Below are 21,003 nucleotides of genomic sequence, written 5' to 3' on the forward strand. Positions count from 1 at the left end.
ATAACATTTTAAAATTTGCAAAACTCTTTACAAATATTTCATTTGATCTATACAACAACCCAAGGAGGAGGTAAGTGTTATTATCTCCATTTCACAGATGAGGAAACTGAAGCAGACAGAGATTGGTTAAATAATTTGTCCAGAGTCACATGGATTTGAGGCCAAATTTTAACTCAGGCATCCCTGATTCCAACCCCAGAACCCTATTGACTGATACTTAGTGTTAGAGATGGACATCATGAGTGTGGTGGTATCTGTAAAATATTTTAAAATTTAGAGAAAGGCCTCTAGAATGTTGGGCAGATTCTCAGTGCAATATTTATGAAAGATCATGGTAAGAATGGCCTAGAAAGTCACAAATAGATTCTGACCTCCACTGGTAGGAATATAACCCCTATGAGTGAAACCTCAGGTCTCTCAAAGTTAAATATTAGGAGATTAAAGATGGGATGTGAAGAGGGAGAGACATTCAAGGGTGTTAGTTGAGATTGGTGAGTGAGTGCAAATATCTTGATGTTGGTACTTTAAAAAATAAGCTCTTTTAAAGAAATTCTATTTTTAGAGAGTCTTTCTCATCATGTTTATTTTTCAATAACTAGGATAGCTCTTGTACACACTGGATATTCTACTATTGAAAAAGTTTGGACTGAAAATAGAATCTCGTAATATATTCCTAATCATAAATCTTTAACATGCCTGCTAATATTTTAGCGTTTTCGTAGTGTTTTCTGCCCTGTTTTTAAACTTTGCACATCCTTGACCTCTGGAGCTTATGGGCTAATTTGTACTGTTTGAGGGAAACACTCCCAAGGGCTATTTTTGAATTTGTGTTTGACATTTAGGTTTAGAAACACTGTAACACTGGATAAAATTAGAATTTTGTCATCAAAATTGTTGTATTTTGCTGACCTGATAAATCATAAAGATATTGCCAAGTCTGTACCTCCCATGTAGATTAAATGATGGGTATAAAAATAAATACAAGAGGGGGAAAATACATAAGATTCAAGAATTTGAACTTTTCCTTTAATCATTTACCTCACACTCTCCATTTTGAAGTTCGTAAACACAGGAAAGATACACAAAAAAGCCTCCATAAACCATACATTTTCCTTTGACTAAATGAACTGTTTGAAACATTTTGCTTGTTTTCCCACACTCCTTCACTTATACAAACTTACACTTACATTCAAATGATAAATGATAGTCAGTTACATGGTAAGAACTCAGAATACATGTCTATGGAGTCAAGAGAAGGGAGAAAATAAAATTATAATAGTATGGAAAAGTGTGAAAGATATGGCAGCTACTAATGTGCTCTTGCTGAGCCTTCAGAATTGAATTGTGCCTTTATTCCTAGTATAGCTACAAATTTCCCACAAAGGAATGATGTCAATGGCAGCACAGAGACAAAGTACAGCAACTAGGTCAGCAAAGGAAGAAAAGAGTGTTGGACTTGAGTCAGGACTCCTGGTTCAGTTCTCAGCTCTGGTGCTTATTGGTTGTGGGACCATGGAGGAATCTGTTAATCTCTGTACCTTTCCCTCTATAAAATGAGGAAGTTGGATAATAATAATAATAGCGAATATTTCTTTAAGGTTTTCAGAACACGTTAAATGTATTTTCTTGATTGATCCTTTTAACAACCCTGTTCAGATAATATAATTCAAATAATTATTATCAACTTTTAATTATTTTATTATCAATGCTCCATTTTATAGATAAGGATCCTGAGGCTAAGTTAAAAATCTTTTCCCAGAACCACAAGCTAATTAATGACAGAGGCAGGATTAGAACTAAGGATTTTATAACTCCAAGTCCATTCTCTAAAAATTAGTTTACTCAGTCAGCTAAAGTTAAGTAGCTAATTCAATTATCTCTGTTTAGTTCTGTTCCAGCTCAGATAATCTACGAAGTGGATATTTTCTTAGAAAAAATTGCAAACTGAGGAAGTATTGGGTAGACACTAAATACCTGTTGAGTTTAATTAAATGTCTAAATGTATATTTTCTTCTTCAAATAACAAATAACTATTTATTCTAGGCAATTATAATGTTATAATAAAGGCTCCTAATTTGAAGAAGGGCGATGTCTAATAATTGCACTATAGATCTCTAGTGGTTATTCCTGCAACATCTTTTCATAAAAGTTTGATTTCTGTCAATGAAGCTCTCTCAACCAACAGTTGTGTTCCTTAATGACTTCATTAATATTACTACTTTCAATAAATTTCTCAAATTTTCCTAGAGTACTTTGCCCAGATCATGTTGTACTTTGTTGTACTTACTGGTGTGTTGTACTTCTTTTGTACTGTCAGAGTTTGGAGGGTGAGGATAGAAATGAAAAGGAGAGGTATGCACTTATTCTTCTGGCTCTCTACCGTGGAATGTATGCATTCTTGATCTGGTCCAGACATTCTTTTTCTCCTTCTGTTGGGCATGACCTTTTTAGTCACCCTTGACTTTGCTCCTATTGAGAGATTTCTCTCTATATATGTGAGAGGGGGAAGCAATGGAGAAGATAGTGTGATCTGAAAATTTGGTCTCATCAGAAAGCAATAGCAAATGACTTCTTTGACTTTTTACTTTTTTGCATAGGTTATATTTTCTAAGCTGGTATTAAAGTAATCAATAAATCAGGAATTATATACAAATTTTTAAAAACAAAAAAAACTATATGAATCATCTACCATGCTAAATTGTATGGAAGGAAATAGAACATATCTATTCTTTATCAGAACTTTCAAAAAGTCTTTCTCCTGTCACATCCCTTTCTAATGCTTTGCATGAACTTATAAGAGTTCAGTTAAGTTAGATGATAAGGAAACAAAATCAGAGTTTAAATAACAGCAAAATCATATAATCTGAGTTGGAAAGAACCTTGGAAGCTTTGTAATCTAATCAATACATGGATAAGTATCCACTTAACAAAACACTAATCTTTCCTTGAAGAACCTCTCTGGGGCCTACTTTCCAGATCAGTTGTTTTTCCAGTGAAATATTTCATATTGTCTTCTATTTTTTTGATTCTTTTGGTTTTGTTTTATTGTTTCTTGATTTTTTATAAAGTCATTAGCTTCCATTTGCTCAATTCTAATTTTTTGGGGTAACTTTTAAGCTTTAATCTTATAACAAAATGCTGCATGGATTTCATTATATCACTTCACAGATCAAATTTAATTTTTAAATAATTACATTTCAGTGAATTTTTTATCTGGCCAAGTCTACTTTTTAAAGAGTTTTTTTCTTCAGTGAATTTTTGTGTCTCTTTATCCAATTTGACTAATTCTGCTTTTCCACTGGCTTTTTGTATTTCTTTTATCATTTAACATATTTTGTTTTTAAATTACTTTCTTTCTTTTTTTGTGTGTGTATGTCTACGTTATGACACTGTTGATTAATCATAATTTTCTTCCATCACTCTCAGTTTTCTTCCAATTTTTCCTCTACCTGTCTTACTTGATTTTTAAAATTCTTTTTGAGTTATTCCATGTCCGAGACCAATTCATATTTTTCTTGGAAGCTTTGGATGTAGGAGCTTTGATTTTATTATTTTCTAAGTCTATGTTTTAATCTTTCTTGTCACTGTAGTAACTTTCCATGGTCAGAATTATTTTTCTGTTGTTTGTTCATTTTCCTAGACTATTTCTGGGAAATAGCTCTTTGTTGAAGTAGGAGTCTGTTTCCAGGATGAAGAATACATTGTCCTAAACTTTAGGAGTTTTGTACACTTGTTTTCAGAGCTACTTTGGGGGATATGTTAAGTTTTTCATTCTTCCAAGGTAGTATGATCTAAGGAGAGGTGTGTCAATTTTTCTCCTAGCCTGTGCTTTGGTCTGTGAGTGACCCAAACACTCTTTTCTATCCTGGAAGTGGGACCAGGGTCTTTTGCTCCACTGCTGCCACAGGCTCTGGTGTGCTAGTGCTCCCCCTGTCCAGGCACTGCCACCCAGGATTGTGAACATCTTAGAATGGCAAGGCAGTAGAGTCCTGCCTTAGTGCTAGCAGAGAGACCCCTGTAATCTCTTTCTGACCAGTTGTTTGACCCTTTTACCACTTTTGGGCTGAGAGGTCCCAGAAGCGGTTACTGCCCCTGCTGATTCAGTGACTCCCAGAGCTATTTCTCATTTGCTGGGATTGGATCTATGTTGACTTAGGCTATGCTAGATTGTATTCTACTCTTACCAAAGTATAACAGACCTTTCTTACTGAATTTCTAAGTTGTCTTTAGATGGAAAATTATTCCTCCTATTCCTTGGAGAAATGTCTGCTGCTTCAGCAATTGTTTTATGGCATTATTTAAAGATATTTAGAAGGGTTTGGGGGAGAGCATGGAAACTGTTTTTTCTTCACCATCTTGGCTCTGCCATGGTAATTCTCTAATTGTTGAAGATTTTATTTCCCGTCCAAATTTTCCTCCATTATCTGCTACTAGTGGTTCTGACCTCTGGGCCCTAGAAAAATAAATCTGATCTCCATCCCACGTGACAGCTCTTCAGATTTTAAATAATGCAGACGGATACCATTCATTCAAATTCTGATCCAAACCAATGCAGGAAAAATGTATTATGAACTCATTATTAAGTGTAAGGTATTAATCTAGATTCTGGGTATAAAAAGATAACTATTCTTGCCTTCAAGTACCTTCTATTCCATTAATAGATACCACATGTATCTATCACACATATAACCATACACACATATCACACACACACCACCACACACACATAACTATACCCACATACATGTACATACCCACACACACACACACACACACATACACACACACACGATAAATTTAAGTTGAAGAGTTACTAGAATACTAGTAACTAAGGGAATCAGAAAAGGCTTTCCTTCAGAGTTAGCATATTGCTAGAGAAAAAGAGAAAAACTTTAAAGGAAGGTAGAAATTTTAAAAGATTAGAAATTGTAAGGAAAAGAGGGAGGACTTTTAAACAAGGAAAACATCTATTAGCTACCTAATGTAGCTTAATATTGCCCTTAGTATTCTTGTCTGTCATAGTATATTTTTGACATGCTTTGTGTAATATATACATATATAAATACATATACATATTTATAGATACATATGTATATAACTATGTGTATATCTCATGTATTTTATGCTATACATATGTCAGATCCTGGCAATACACAATTCTTTTTCCTCTGGACTCCTTTGTCTCTCCTTGAATTTTACCAAAGATCAGATGCAGAAATTCTTCACAACACTTTCCCCATTTTTCTCTTTTATAATAATAATAACTACCATTTGTATAGTTCTTTAAGATTTGCACAGTTCTTTATAAATATCTCATTTTATTCTCACAACAATCCTGGTAGGTATGTGTTATTATTATCCTTATTTTATTGCTGAGGAAACTGAGGCTGAAAATGGTTTGCCCTAGGATTTGCAAGATGAAAAAGACTCCTTCCTTTTTGGCTTCCTCAAGAGTTCTGCTCCTGGATTTTTTTTAAACAAAAGAAGTTTATGATCTCTTTACCCAATCTCTCCCCAATTCTGTTTAATTTTGTAGGGGGGGGGGAGCTCTTTGGATCTTGGCTTTTAAAGTGATACTTCCTTGGTTAATTAAAAATGTTTTGGCTCTTTACTTATAATGACTAGATTTGCTTTTTTTTTTTTTTTTTTTTCATGACATCAGTGTAGAGGTCACAGTGGGGAAACTCTGGGTGAGGTATAAGACCCTTCAGCCCAGAGGGAACCTGCTGACAATGCCTGGTTTGGCTACCCATCCCCCAAGGGCTCTCTGCCTTCCTGAGAAGTCAGGGGGCAGTAACAACCTGTGTTGTGATTGAAGCAGAGTGATACCAGGTGGAAGACTGATACCAGGTGGCAAACTATGTACAATAGCAAGTTGTTTACGTGGTCTCACATGCCCCGTATATACTGGTCACACGCCCAGGGTTTTTGTTACATAAGGATATGAGGGTATAAAAAGGGGAAAGTCCTTGAAATAAATGGACTCCTTTTTCCCACCATCCTCAGGAGTCCTACCTTATTCTCCACTAGGACAGTAAATTTTAATCACTCTGGCATGGGGGCTCTAGAAAGCACAGTATGTTTTGTCACCCCAACTTGGGGGCTCTAGAAAGCAGGATATTTTAATCACTCTAGTGTGGGGGCTGTAGAAAACAAGACACAACATTTGGTACCCAAACGTGGGGTTCTAGGTGAGGTCCTACACACATCAGCTTGACTGACTGGATTGGCTGAGTTTAGTGGAGAAGTCCCCATGACTTGGAAGGGTAAGTATAAAAATAGGCAAGTGGGAAGAATCAGTGAGAGCTATTCTAGGTCACTTTCATTTTTCAGCTTAAATGAAGTAAATACTAAGAGCCTCCACAACCACCCCTCTCCTCTTCCCCACCTCCCTCCACCAGGAAAGTATGAAGCATGCTTAGTTAGGTTAACAGAGAAGCAAGGTTTGTTGGTAACTCAGAAGCAGATCACTGAGTTCTTAGATGCTCTGGAGTACACGTCTCTGTGGCTTTGTAAGAAGGAGAGTTTGGAGCCAGAGATGTGGAAGTTTGGGGGAGAACAACTAATTGAATACAATGGATTAAAATTGGTTTTAATGAATCCCACAAATTTTAAAAAGAGGAAAGATTTTATCTTGATTGGTCAAACCAAGAAGTACAAGGAGGAAAACAAGCAGAGGGTTGGTGCTTTAGCCCTGGAGGGTACAGCACATGGGGCAGAGCTAAGGAAGTCTTTCAAAGTATTTTACTGATTTATATTGCTTCTTACTGCCCTAGAAGGCTGGTCTATTTGGTCCCCAGTTGGTCTAGAAAATAGTTAAATATCTTAAGAACAATTGTCTGTTGGGCAGAAAAGGAATTAAGTATCTTAAGTATCTTGCTGATAAGCTTGCTTTTCACTTTCAAAATTCATTTTCCATTCTACCTACACCTGAACATGTGCCCTTAGGGTATTCCCCGTTTCCTGACCCTCCTCCCTCAACTCTGCCTTCATGGGTAGGAGGAAGAGGAGGAGTAGGAGGGGCAATGACACCATCAACATTACCCATGAAGCAGTTTTGATCACCTCCTATGTCCTCATTACAAGAGGTGGGGCTCAGCTCCAAGGCCCCAGGCAAAAAACTCTTGGGGCTTGATGGCAACTGCTATTATACCCAAAGAGACTTTAAGCAAGGGGGGGAAAGGGATTGCAATTAGGGAGAATAGCGCTGTATGCTACTGGGACTACTGAGATATCCCCTGGAAAGCTGAAATCTGTCTCTGTTTGACCCGTAGGCCCTTGCCTCCACACACACAGTCGGATTGACCATTTCACCTTCTGAGAGTGCTTACAAAACAGTGCCCATCCATACATTGATTTTCCAGTCACTGGCCAAAGATTACAGCAAATAGAATAGGAGGATCAGTAGCAGTTGAACTTAGTACTACCCCTTTGAGATGGAAATTTGAAGACATCAAGATGCTCCTCCAAAAATAAGAGAGGGGGAGCCACAGATAACTCTAAAGAACTTCTAAATTTAACTTTATGTATTAATTTTTTTTTTTTTTTGATGAAAATGTACTGGCTCCGGCAGACATGTTTCATAATCTGTTGGAAGGGCAGTGTCCAGTGCGAGCAGCTCCAGTATCTTTAGATATTCGCCAGGTGATGTGGAGAGATCCAGAAAGTGGTGAATGGAAGGGACCAGAGAGGTTAACTGCTTGGGGAAGAGGTTTGCTTGTATCTCAACAGATGGAGAAGGAACCCGATGGGTACCCACAAGCCGTATTTGCTTTGTCCATCTGAGAAAGAAAGAAAAGACCCAAGAAACATTAGATGGTTCCCTTGCTGACTGTGCCCACCACAAGAGCCTGGCAGTTAAGCCTTTGTGTACTCATGAACATCAAAAATAATTGTCAATGAAATTGATGCAGACTTCACAACCTGAAGGGATCATTGGATTCCCTGAGACATAAGACTGATGCAGGACTTCAAAACCAGCAGGAACCATTGGATTCCCTGACACATGAAGTGACGGACAATAGATTGGTTTTGGACTATTTCTTGGCTGCTGAAGGAGGTATATATGTGGTTGTGAATTAATAGTTATTTTTTACACCTTCCTTTTGGGACTCGTAGAAATCTTTTATAGTATTTTGTTTATTTATATTGTTTGTTATATTACTACTTGTTTGTATGACATTACAACTTGCCTGTGTAATTCCTCCCATGGTGATGAATTTAACTGGTATATATACCTGCTCAATTAAAACAAAAGAAAGGGCAAGATATAGAGAGTCACAGACAGTGGGGAAACTTTGGGTGAGGCATAAGACCCTTCAGGGGAACCTGCAACAATGTCTGATTCAACTCCCCAAATCTCCTAAGGGCTCTTGGCCTTCCTGAGAAGACTACCTGTGTTGGGATTGATGCAGAATGATACCAGGTGGAAGAGTAATACCAGATGGCAAACTACATACAATAGCAAGTTGTTTATATGGTCCCATGTGCCCAATATATACTGGGCACATGCCCAGAGTTTTTGTCACCTAAGTGTATGAGGGTATAAAAAAGGGAAAGTCCTTGAAATAAATGGGACTCCATTTTCCCACCATCCTTGGGAGTCCCTCCTCATCATTTCTCCACTAAGATGGTATATTTTAATTACCCTGGCATGGTGACTCTAGAAAGCAATGGTACATTTGTCACCCCAAGTCACTTAAACTGTATCTCCTTTAATTTCCTCATCTCTACCTTCCATGGTTGTTGTGAAGATAAAATGAGGTAATATTTATAAAAAGCTTTATAAACCCTCAAGTGCTATATAGATGCTATTTCTTGGCTATTTTATTATCCTATCTTCCTTCTTGAGTAGCCTCTGCAGATGGATAATGGAGCTGCACACCAGACATTAAATCATTGGTTTCTGTACTGGAAGCAAAGAAAAACTGCACCCAGACTTTATAAAGGCACTAAGAACTCATTTACTGCTTCTGAGAATTATAGTGATACCTTGAAACAATGGGACTAGAATTGAGTATAGTGACAGGACTGTAAGGCTCAGAATGGTGCTTCTTTAAGAAAGTTGTTCTGTATCCTTGTATTTACTTATTAATTAACCAAAAAGTGAATGACTTCCAACCCTGCTTGTTATTCGATTTCTGTGACTCCTGACACTTTTCCTTCCCTCTCAAAAGTAACATTTTAACAAAGTTTCATTTTTTTAATTACAGAAAATTAAAATGAATTATGTTTGGAGAATTTTGTAATATCCCTTAAAGTGATTAGAGATTCCTGGATGAAACTATGGCTGAGTATAAGTCATCAAGAAAAATCAAACATTTTCAGGGTTGCAATGCAGCTTTACTGTTTGATAGAAGCTTTTTTTCCCCTTTTGTTTTCTACTTTTTGATGTCATTTTGAATTCCCTTATTACTTATCTCTTTATTTAAAAGAAATTTAAATAAGTTTTTGTTGATATTTTCTGTTTCTTACATCACTGTAGTTATTCCAGTGTCTTTTCTTTTTCTCTTTCCCAGAGAGTTGTCCCAGTAAAAAAACAAAAATAAAAACAAAAAACCCATCACAACTGATACATTAAAAAATAAAACAAAACAAACAAATAAACAAAAAACAAGCACCCATCTCTTTAAATAAACATTTTGAAACATTCTATCTGAACCATAAGGACCAGTTAGGTAGTACCTAATAATAGTAACTTACACTCATTGCTTAAAGTTCAAGGTGAACAAAATTTCCTTCTTTGGTTCTTCACGGTTAGCATCAGGCTCTGTAGGAAGTAGACAATGGAACAATGCCAGGAGTTGTGGTAGAAACCACACTGCTACCATAGACTTCTGGAGCCTTGAGATTGTGGCATTCACTAGTGTTCATTAACCTCTGATAAAGGGCATTGAGATATCCGGTGTCTTTCCTACTGTTGGTAACAGGTCATAACACAGCTGAGATAAAACAATTTCATAAACTAGCAGAACAATGTCAAAGGGAAGCATTACTTATGTGTCCTGTTCATAGCTGTGGAGGAAAATACGCCAATAAAGTGAATCAGAAGCAAATAAAGCAAGTTTGGAACTTTGGTGAATTGGTGACATTTCCTTGCAATTCTTTTTACATTAGTAAGGTGTTAAGAGAGCAGAAAAATTTCATCAGAGAAGAGAAAGCAAGATTGGACATTTTGACCAAATATAGTACTGAAAGAGACCTTGTGAATCCTAATGTTGATTTGTAAAAGAAAACAGCATTCCAAGAGGCCCTCAGATTATTTCTAAACCTTTTCGTTTCATTTAGGACCATTATAAGAGAGGCCAGTGGATAAATGCATAAATTATAGTGGATAGATAGCAGAAATTGGAAGTCAGCTAGATCAGGTTCTGCTTCTGATACATATAGAGAAAATTACTTAATTTCTTGGTACTTCAGGTACTTATATAAACTATTTGCTCTATTTGTAGAGGAACGTTCTTCCCTTGGAACACTATATCAATAAAATTACAGTTCCATTCAATTTTCCTTTCTCCTCCCTCCAAAGTACCTTAAATGTATATAGTATCTGGCAATTTAAAAAGCATTTTCCTCAAAAGAACTTTGTGAGATGGACAATAATAATAATAGCTAACAATTATATGGCGATTTATTATCTGTTTTGCACCTCATATCAACCCCAATGAAGAAACAAACTCAGAGAGATTATATGACTTGTGAAGCTGGCTATTGATGGATCCGGGAATAGCTGCTAAATAACAGATGAGAATTAATACAAATCTTCCCCTAACTTCAGAGCTAGAGTTAGCATCAGTGCCAATATCTTTTCTACTATACAAGATGACTTTTTTCCCTAAAGAGAAATATAAAGTCATAGTTTTCTTTTTATCTTGTCTTCACAAAATATATTGCCTTTTAATGGCAATCCAAAAAATTCGACAAACATTTGTTAGGTACCTATTGTGTCCCTGTGCTAAGTGCTGACGATATAATAATATATCAGCAAATTTATAATCTAAAGGGGAAGACAACACACAAAAAGAAACAGGAAAGGGATTGTGGTAACAGAACCAGGCTTGGGAGCATCTGGTTCCATGGAGCTGAAAACAGACATGAAAGCAAATGCAAAGTGACCTAAGATCAGTTTCTGCCCTCTATGAAGGAAGGTATTGAGAAGAGTTAGATACTCTGCCCTCCAGCCCTCCAATTAGAGTAGAGAGGAGGCTGAAGGAGGTGGTATTAATGAAAGCTTGCTTGAATTAGCAGCATGGTAATGAGTTAAGAAAACATGACTTTTTCCTGGGAGTAGCATTTGAGTTGAAAAGGGGCAATCTCACATGAAGAGGTATCCCTTCTTATAAAGGAAACCCTTTCTACATGCACGAGTAATCCCATTCCATGCAGAATGCCCTTCCTCCTAACCATCCTTACTTGTTCATTAATATTCAATCTCTCCTTATCTAAAGGCTACTTCTCTGTTGCCTCTCCTATTTTAAAAACAAACAAACAAACAAAAAAAACTTCACTTGATCCAGCCATCTCTGCTAGTTATTGTCCTATACCTCTTCCTTTTTGTGTATATACTTCTTGAAAAATATTTCTAATTAGTGCCTTCACTTTGTTTCCTGTTATTCTTTTTCTAATTTTTCTATATAGTTCCTCATCTCATCATGCAAGTGAAAATTCTCTCTTCAAAGTTACCATTTATAGCAATTGCCAAATTTAATGATATTTTCTTAATCTTTATCCTTCTTGACCTCTCTATAGTATCTGACACTGTTCATCACCTGTTCTTGGTCTTCTTCCCTCTAGGCTTTTGCTTCTTTGCCTGCTTCTTTTTGTCTCCTTTTTGGGATTTTTATCTGTGTTACAACCATGAGCCATGACTGTCTCCCAAGGCTCTGTTGTAAGTTCTTCTTCTCTTTTCTAGTCTAATTTCCTTTCATTTCCTCACATACCATTTAACTTGGTATATGATGGTTTGATCTCATCAGTGACTCTGGATCTACTTATCTAATCCCTATACCTCTCTCCTGGCCTTCAATTCCATATTTCCAATTACTTATTGAACATCTCAAACTCCTGTAGATATCTTAAACTCAATATGTTCAAAACTGAACTTGCTATATTTCCTCCAAAACCATCCTTTTTTTCAGACTTCTTTGTAACTGTTGAAGTCACACAATCCTTCCAATCACTCAGGCTCACAACCTAGATATCAGCCTTGATTTCTTATTCTTTTCACTTACCATATCTTATCAATTAATTGCCAATTTCTATCAAATTTACCTTTGTGACATCCCTAATATATACCTCCTTCTTTCCTCCAAATTGCTACCATTTTAGGGCAGGTCTTAATTGTTTCAAAACTGAATTATTGTAATAGCTTTCTGCTTGTTCTTCCTCAAATTTCTCCTTAATACTGTCCATCTTATACTTAGATATCAGTTATCTTCCTTAATGTGGGTCTAATCATGTTATTCTCTCCTACTGAATTAATCCAGTAGTTACCTATTGCAATCAAAACCAAACATAAAATTCTGTCAGCTGATCAAAACTAGTTTAATTAATAAATGAAGATATAAATAGATAATCACTAATAGACCAGTTCATTTTCTTATCTACTTTCCCACCTTCCCTCTACTTTTATAATCTTGATCTATGCTTTGCTACTGGACTCTGATGATTCTGGAGAAGAGAGAGAAGCTGATGTCTTCACAGCTCTTAAATCCTCATTTAATACACTTAAAATTCTCATTTAAATCCAAATCATCTGCAAGTCAAGACATCACTCTACTGATATCATTGATTGTCTTTGAGAGCAAAGAATAAACAACAAAGTCAATTTACTTTTCTAATCTATAATCTTTTTGGTCAGTCAATCAGTCAATACTGAAATGCCTACTATATGCCAGACAGTTTTAAGTGAAGGATTGTAGGGACAAGTGCCAATTCTTCATTTATTTAATTTCTTCTTTGTAAATTATGAAATGTTAAACTTGAGGAATTTATAATAATCTTTTTCTTGGAAGAATGGTAGGTTTATACACACACACAAATACACATATAAGTACATGTGTACATACATGTATGCATATATTTCTTGAATAATTTTAAAATCTCTTTTTTGTGTATGTGGGACGGAAAGCCTTTCCAAGGAATAGTTACAATAAATATTGTATTTATTTCCCATCTTCTCTGATATAAGTCACACATGTGAATCTAAACTTAACATTGTATATGTATGTGTGAAAATACAATTAATACATGTGTATATTTACATATATAATTTATGTATATATACACATACACAAATATTATTTGTATGGTGTCCAAATAAATGTTAAGTATATGTAGTAAACATAGAATATTAATTAATCCTTGGAAAAAATTTCCATCTCTCACAGCAAAAGAAGTTTTAATCTTTATTTAAAAAATGTCAGTATTTTCATCTGGTTTCAGTTTATGATCAATCTTAGTGGAACATTAAAATGAATTTTTCAGGGTTTTGTTGTAACTGAGTAGAAAATCAAATTCATAACCTCTTTATTTGGAATATGTGAAAAATAATAGTTTCCATTTAGCTGAATTCAAAACCTAAACAGTTATAGTAATTAATGATAAAAATAAGAATAGCTCACTTTACGTTATATTTTGGAATTGAAAAAATATTTATTTAACTTTTGGGGGTTATATTTGAGTTCCAAGTTGTTTCCCTTTCTCCCTCTCAAACTTGCATTTGAGAAGGCCAACATTAAACAAGATGTATATGTGAAATTATGCAATACATTGTTCCATATATCAGTTTTTTTCCCCTGGAGGTAGATAGTAACTTTCTTTATAAGTCCTTTATAGCTGATTTGAATAGTCATATAACTCAGGGTAGCTTAGTAATTTATATTTACTCTTCAGCAATAATGCTGTTATCATATACAACATTCTCTTGGATTTGCTTGTTTTGGTGGATTGTTTCATACAAATCTTTCCATGTTTTCCTAAAACCAAACTGCTCATCATTTCTTACAGCACAGCAGTATTCAATCACAGTTGTATGCCACAATATATCCAGTCATTTCATAATTGATGGGTATCCCCTCAGTTTCCAATTCTTTATCACTACAAACAGAGCTATTACAGATATTTTAGAATTTTTGTTTTTCATTTGTTTCAACTATACACAACTTTTTTTTGTTGTGGTTTTCTTGGCAAAGACACTGGAGTGGTTTGTCATTTTCTTGTCTAGCTCATTTTATAGATGAGGAAGCTGAGGGAAACAGAGTTAAGTGACTGGCTCAGTAGTCACACAACTAGTAAATGTCTGAGGCCAGATTTGAACTCACAGAGATGAACCTTCGGAACTTCAAGTCTATCTCTCTATCCATGTTGCCATCTATCTGCCTTACAATAGGAGTTATAGTTTCTTTTAAGATTTTGGAGGTGTTTTTTCATTTGTTTGGTTTTTGTTGAGACTGTGTCTTTTTATCCCAATAAAACTGGAAAAGCAGTGGTCACTCAAGAGGCTCATTCCCAATACTGATCAACAGAGAAGCTTTAACCTTCTCCAATTTTTCAGACTTGGGTAGGTTTAACTCCCTCCTTTCCCTTTCTCCACCCTCCCCTTTCCCCCCCCCTCCCCACTCCTACCGCCTCCTGCCTTAAGCATTCTGTGGTCCTCCACACCCAGGGACTCAACATATTAGAGCCAGACTGGCTTTAGTCCTATTATAGTCAGAACTTCTGCACTCAAATGATTTACTAACCTTAGAGTCCCCAAAGGGAACAATAAAGCATGTTTTATTTATGTTTTAAACTATTATTTGTTTCAAATTATTTATTGTTGTTACTGAGTAGTTTTAGTCATGTCCAACTCTTTATGACCCTATTTGGTGTTTTCCTGGCAAAGATACTGGGGTGACTTGCTATTTCCATCTCCAGCTCATTTTACAGATGAGGAAACTGAGGCAAATAGGGTCAAGTTACTTGCCCAGGTAGTAAGTGTTTGAGTTCAGATTTAAACTCAGAAAAATTAATCTTCCTGACTCCAGGCCCAGTACTCTCTCCACTGTAACAGAATAAATATATATGTTCTTTTCCTTTTGTCCTGATTGTTAAGGGCAGGTCAATTCTCTGAGTACTCCCGCAGCTGTGAATCATAACACACTTGAAGGAAATCAACCTTTATTGACACAGATGTTGAGTTGGAAATGAAATAAATTGGAGGCAAGAGAGAAGAGGAGAGAGGTCAGAGAATGTAGCTGCCTCTCAGGCTTCTTGCATTGTTATCTTCCTCTCACATGAAGGGATCTATTCTGCTAGTCAAAGTCAGATTCCCAGCAGCCATTAGTGGGTGACTCCTGTAACACCTGATCAACTTGGGAAATAGACCTAATAGTGGTGTTAGAAAATAGAGTACAAACATAGTTTTATAATTCTTTGGGCATAATTCCAGATTGCTCTTCAAAATTATTGGATCAGTTCATAGTTTCACCAACGGTGTATGTGTCCCAATTTTTCTACATTACCTCCAACACTTCTTGTTTTCCTCTTCTATCATTTTAACCAGTCTGATATGTGTGAGATGGTGTTTCAAAGTTGTCTTAATTTGAATTTCTTTAATCAAAAATGGTTTAGAGCATTTTTATATGACAATATATAGCTTTGATGTATTTCTTCAAAAACTTTCTGTTCATATCCTTTGACCATTATTTTTGAGAATGATTCATTCATATGAACTTGATAAAATTTTGATATTTTTGAAATATAAGGCTTTTATCTAATAAAGTGCCTATGAAATCCACCACTACCATAAATTTTCTTTTTTCCTTCTAATCTTGACTATATTGGTTTTATTTGTGTAATCCCTTTTAAATTTAAGATAATCAAAATTATTTTTATATCTCACAATATTATCTCTTATTTATTCATAAATTTCTGTGTTTCATATTCTTCTAATTTTCTTATGATATGTATCTTTATATCTAGCACACATCTATTTTAATCATATCTTGGTAAATGCTTAGTAAAATAATGGTGTATAATTAGTTTCTGCTAGAGTGCTTTCAAATTTTCCTAACAATTTTTTGCCAGTGAATTCTTATCAGCAAAACTTAAGTCTTTAAGAACTGTTAGACTTTCTTCCTTCATATTTTTTCCATTAATTATTTTTATATTCTTGATCTTTTGTTCTTCTAAATGAATTTTGTCATTTTTTCCTAGCTCAATATATATGTATGGTAATTTGATTGGGATGGTGCTGAATAGATTAATTTAAATAGAAATATCATTTTTGTTATATTGGCTCTGCCTATGCATGAATAATTAATATTTCTCCAGTTATTTAAACATGAATTTATTTCTATAAAATTTATAATTATGTTTATATGGTTCTTGGATTTTTCAAATTGGCAAGTACATGCTCAGATATTTTATATCATCTATGGCTATTTTAATTCTTTTTTTTCAGGGCTTTATTGGTGATATATAAAAATGCTGATCATGTGACTAGATTTATTTTATATCCTGATACTTTGTTAAAATTATTGTTTCAACTAGCTTTTTAGTCACATCTCTAGTATTTTCCTGCTATACACATCATATTATCTGCAAAAAAAAAAAAAAAAAAACAAAAAACCTCACAATGGTTTTATAATTTCACTGCCATTTTGATTCCTTCAATGTCTTTTTCTTCTTTTAATTCCATGCTAACATTTCTAGTGCCATGTTGAATAATATTGTTTATAATAAACATTCTTATTTCACTTCTGATCTTATTGGGAAAGTTTCTAGCACAGTTTCTAATATATTCTTATATAAGGCTAGGTTGAACTCAGGTCTTCCTAACTCCAGGTTCAGTGCTGTATCTACTGTACCACCTACTTGTCTCAGGATATATGGAAAACATCAAAAATGAAATTCCAAAGATATCAAAAGAAACAATTCTATTGAGAAGGAAAAATGAGTTGTCTGAAAAAACCAATATGGTTGTACAGAGCTGACCAAGTTAGATTTTGAGAGAGCATGAACTGAAGATGAAAGGGCAGGAAATGGAAGCTACAGATACATAACATGGAAGCTACAGATACATAACATGGAACCATAAGAATAGTTTCAGGAATGCTTGTGAACAGAATGAACTGATTTGATGAGGAATACTAAGGGCAAGAAGAGAGTTTTATTTTTGTTTTACCTATCTTAGGAAAAAAGAAGAAACAAAGGATCATGCATTATCATCATACATGACCTAATGATAACTGATAACAGAGAGTAGACAGAACTATTAAGCTCCTATTTTGCTTCTATTTTCTCTTTCAAGGAAAGTGAACTTTGGATAGGAAAAGGAGTAATAAAAATGATTGTTTAGGAATTGAAATGAGATAAATAAGGAGATAGAAAAAGACACATAAATGTATTTAAATAAGTTTAAATCACTAAGCCTAGATAAACTACATACTAGAGGACACAAAATAAATCTACAAAAATCAAAAGTATTTTCATACAATTATAAGAAATCACAAGAAGCAATAACAGAAAAGGAAATCACATTCCAAATAACTGCAAAATAAATAAAATATCTAAGGATCAACCTCCCAAAGCTCACAATAGGTTTTCAGATTCAATTACAAAGCTCACTTTAAAGAATTAAAGAGCAATCTAAATAACTTGAGGAATATTCAGTGTTCATGGCTGGGCCATGCCAGTGGGATAGAGCACCAGTTCTGAAGTCAGGAAGACCTGAGTTTAAATCTGACCTCAGACACTTAACACATGACTATTGGAACTGGCCTGAATCACCTCTCTGTTGAAAAGAACTAAGTCCATCAGAATTGATTATCATATAATCTTCTTGTTGCAGAGTATAATGATCTCTTGGTTCTGCTCATTTCATGTCGCATCAGTTCATGTAAATCTCTCCAGGCCTCTCTGAAATTATCCTGCTGATCATTTCTTATAATAGTCATGTGATGACCCATCACATCTACACCCAGAGAGAGAACTGTGGGGACTGAATGTGGATCATAAGATATTATTTTCACCTTTTTTGTTATTTGCTTGCTTTTTGTTTTCTTTGTAATTTTTTTCTTTTTTGATCTGATTTTTCTTGTGCAGTGTGATAATTATGGAAATATGTATAGAAGAATTGCACATGCTTAACATATATCAGATTACTTGCCATCTAAGGGAGGGGGTGGGGGGAAAGGAGGGAGAAAAAAAATTGGAACAAGGTTTTGCAAGGGTGGATGTTGAAACTTATCTATGCATGTATTTTTAAAATAAAAACTTTAATTAAAAAAAGATTAAGTCAAACCTGAATGAAGAGGTATGAGAAGACATCTCCAAACTATTTCTTTGTGAAGGTGTTACACATTGTACATGTTTTTGGATGTTCTTATTGGCTTGATTAATTGCATGTTGTTTTTTCCCTCTGAAAACAAAAAAGCAAACAGAAACAACACCCAATAATTATCATATGGGATGGTTCTTGGGGAGGTATGAAGTCCGGATTAGCTCCTTGGAGGCCTCAGAATCAGTTGGAGTCAGGATAAGCAAAAGTCCTTGATCTTTAGGGGGAAAAGTGAAGGGGATCGACAAAACTGCCACATGCTCTCCACCAACTGACCTCCCTTCTCCTCGCCCTCCTCCAAAGTGACTCTGGCTTGTCTTATTCCACTCCCTAATCCCTCCTACGATTATCTGTATACACCAAAAGATCAAGTCAGCACAGAATAGTGAGAAGGGCCATTTTTCCAAGCATATGCTAATAGAGTATTGTCTAAGTCGTAAGTGCTTGGTTGTCTGATTCCAGTGCACGTATTCAGAGTTTTAGCCCTTTACAGGGAGGGAAAAGGAAATGATACATGAGACATTATGGTAATCAAGGAAATAAAAAATCCAATACAATTATTTTTTAATTATATTTCAAAATACTGAAAATACTTCAGACATGATTCATAGAAAACCATCAGTATTACTGTGTGGGAATTCCTTTAATTGATGCAATGTGGAAACCCATCTGTAATTTATTGTCTTAGAGTTCCTGAAGGGACTGAGAAGTTAAGATCACAGCTAATATGTGTGGGAAGTAGACTTGAATCTAGGTCTTTGTCACCCCCAATTCAATCCTCTTTCCATTATGCCCTGTTGCTTCTAAGTACAATTTTAGTACAGTTGAAATTTTCCAATTTATGCTAGAACCTGAAATACATCTCACTTATTTAGACTTTCAGTCTCCATAGGCCATAGCTGGGTCAGGTCCCTCATCTATAAAATGATGAAGTTGAACTACATGTTCTCTAATGCTCTTTCTGGCTCTAATTGCTTGTACTTTTATATCTATGATCTATAAAGTAATTTGAGCTTTTCATAAAAGAACTTTTAGTTCCTGAGCACAAATATGGGGAGTTGATTTAGAATGAAATAAATTTCAAATGAAAAGATCTTGATTCTATTTCTAACTCTTACACTAATTGGCTATATTACCAAGTCATCCAACTTCTGGCCTCAGGTTCCTTATTTGTAAAGTTAGATATTATATGTCTTCTAAAGTCTTTTCCTACTCTAAAAATTCTTTGACTATATTATCATCCAAATGATATTTTATACATTTCATTTGAAATATTATATTGTTTGTGCTCGACCTGTGGTAGAATATTCTTAATTTTTATTGGTTTGATCAGCCCCAGTCTGAAATACCTTGACTCCAACATGATGATGTCACTGTGGTCCTCTTCAAGAATCCCAAAGGAAAGCAACCAATATGTACTCCCTGAATATATCAGGAATTTTATTGATTTTTTTTTCAAGGGAGCTCAAAATGAGTATTTAACAACTAGGGTTAGGTACATTCCTAACAGGAAAAAAAAACAAACAAAAAACTTTATCATCTTATGCCACAGCCATCTAGTGAGAATAAGCAAAACAGCTCCATTGTTCTTGAATCTGTCTCTGCATAAGGATACATATTTCTTGGACTATATCTTGTGGCTAAACCATGGCTAAAAACAGTAACAGGAAAAGAGATACACAAAACAAATGGTAACTTTGAATAATGGAATAATGGTGGGGGCAGCTTGGACAACAGAATTTTGATCTAAGTCCTAAAATAGGAGCATGAAAATCCTCATAGACACGACATGTTCTTTTTTTGTAATAAAATATTTTATATGGTTTCAAACATCAGCTGGCCTTGGAGCAAAAGTTAATTCCACTTTGAAACAAGATACATTGTAAATATATCAAGAGACTTGGCTGTAACAGAGACCTTTGTAAATAGATGCTGATTGGCTCTGTTAAGGCAACTCTCTGGAGCGTGCAACTCTTGACTTGGCAGCTTGTAGAGCTTTCCCTCAGACGGCAAGTTCTTGTGGGGGTGAGAGCAGGGAAAGGGCTTGATGGTCATGTTCTCTCTGAAATGCCTCATGGAGGCTAATGGAATATTGCCTTTCTATTATTAGCAATAGTTTGAAAGAACAGATTGAGCAGTGAGGAGAGGCAGGAGGCACCCTGAAAGGTTGGAACTAACAGTTCGACCTTGAAAGGATTCGCATATTAAACTGGCTGGATAGGTAGGAGGGAGCCACTAATATATCTGGATCATCTAGCGACATCCAGGTGACCAGTGGATAGAGTGCCTGATGGATGGAATCAGGAATGTTTGAATTAAAAAGCTGCTTCAATCATTTAATTCTCTATGACTGTAGGTAAGTCATTTAATGTCTGTGTCTCAGTTTCCTCATCTGAAAAATGAGAATAATAAGGGTTATCTTGAAGATCAAATGAAATTGCATGTGTAAGCAGTTTATAAACCGTAAGAAGTTATGTAAATGTTAGCTATCATTATTACCAGTGTAAGAGAACTTCATTGGTAATTTGAAGTGGATGAGAAGGTTGTTCCATAGCTATTCAGTGATAGATTCAACTGTTTATTGATCCAACTCCTCTTATCATTTTAATTCTCCTGCCAGCCTAGGGCTGAGAAGACCAGTAACAAAGAAGGGAAAATGTGAATTGTCCTAGGATAAAAAT

At 35.2% G+C, this 21,003-nt stretch overlaps 1 pseudogene; it reads left to right on the forward strand.

The window, feature by feature from the left end:
• Positions 1-1,389: 1,389 nt before the first annotated feature.
• LOC127561597 (claudin-6-like) overlaps positions 1,390-21,003 on the forward strand; it is a 31,474-nt pseudogene continuing 11,860 nt past the window's right edge.

The sequence above is a fragment of the Antechinus flavipes genome, chromosome 4 (assembly GCF_016432865.1).
Source record: "Antechinus flavipes isolate AdamAnt ecotype Samford, QLD, Australia chromosome 4, AdamAnt_v2, whole genome shotgun sequence".
In the NCBI taxonomy this organism is placed as follows: Eukaryota; Metazoa; Chordata; class Mammalia; order Dasyuromorphia; family Dasyuridae; genus Antechinus; species Antechinus flavipes.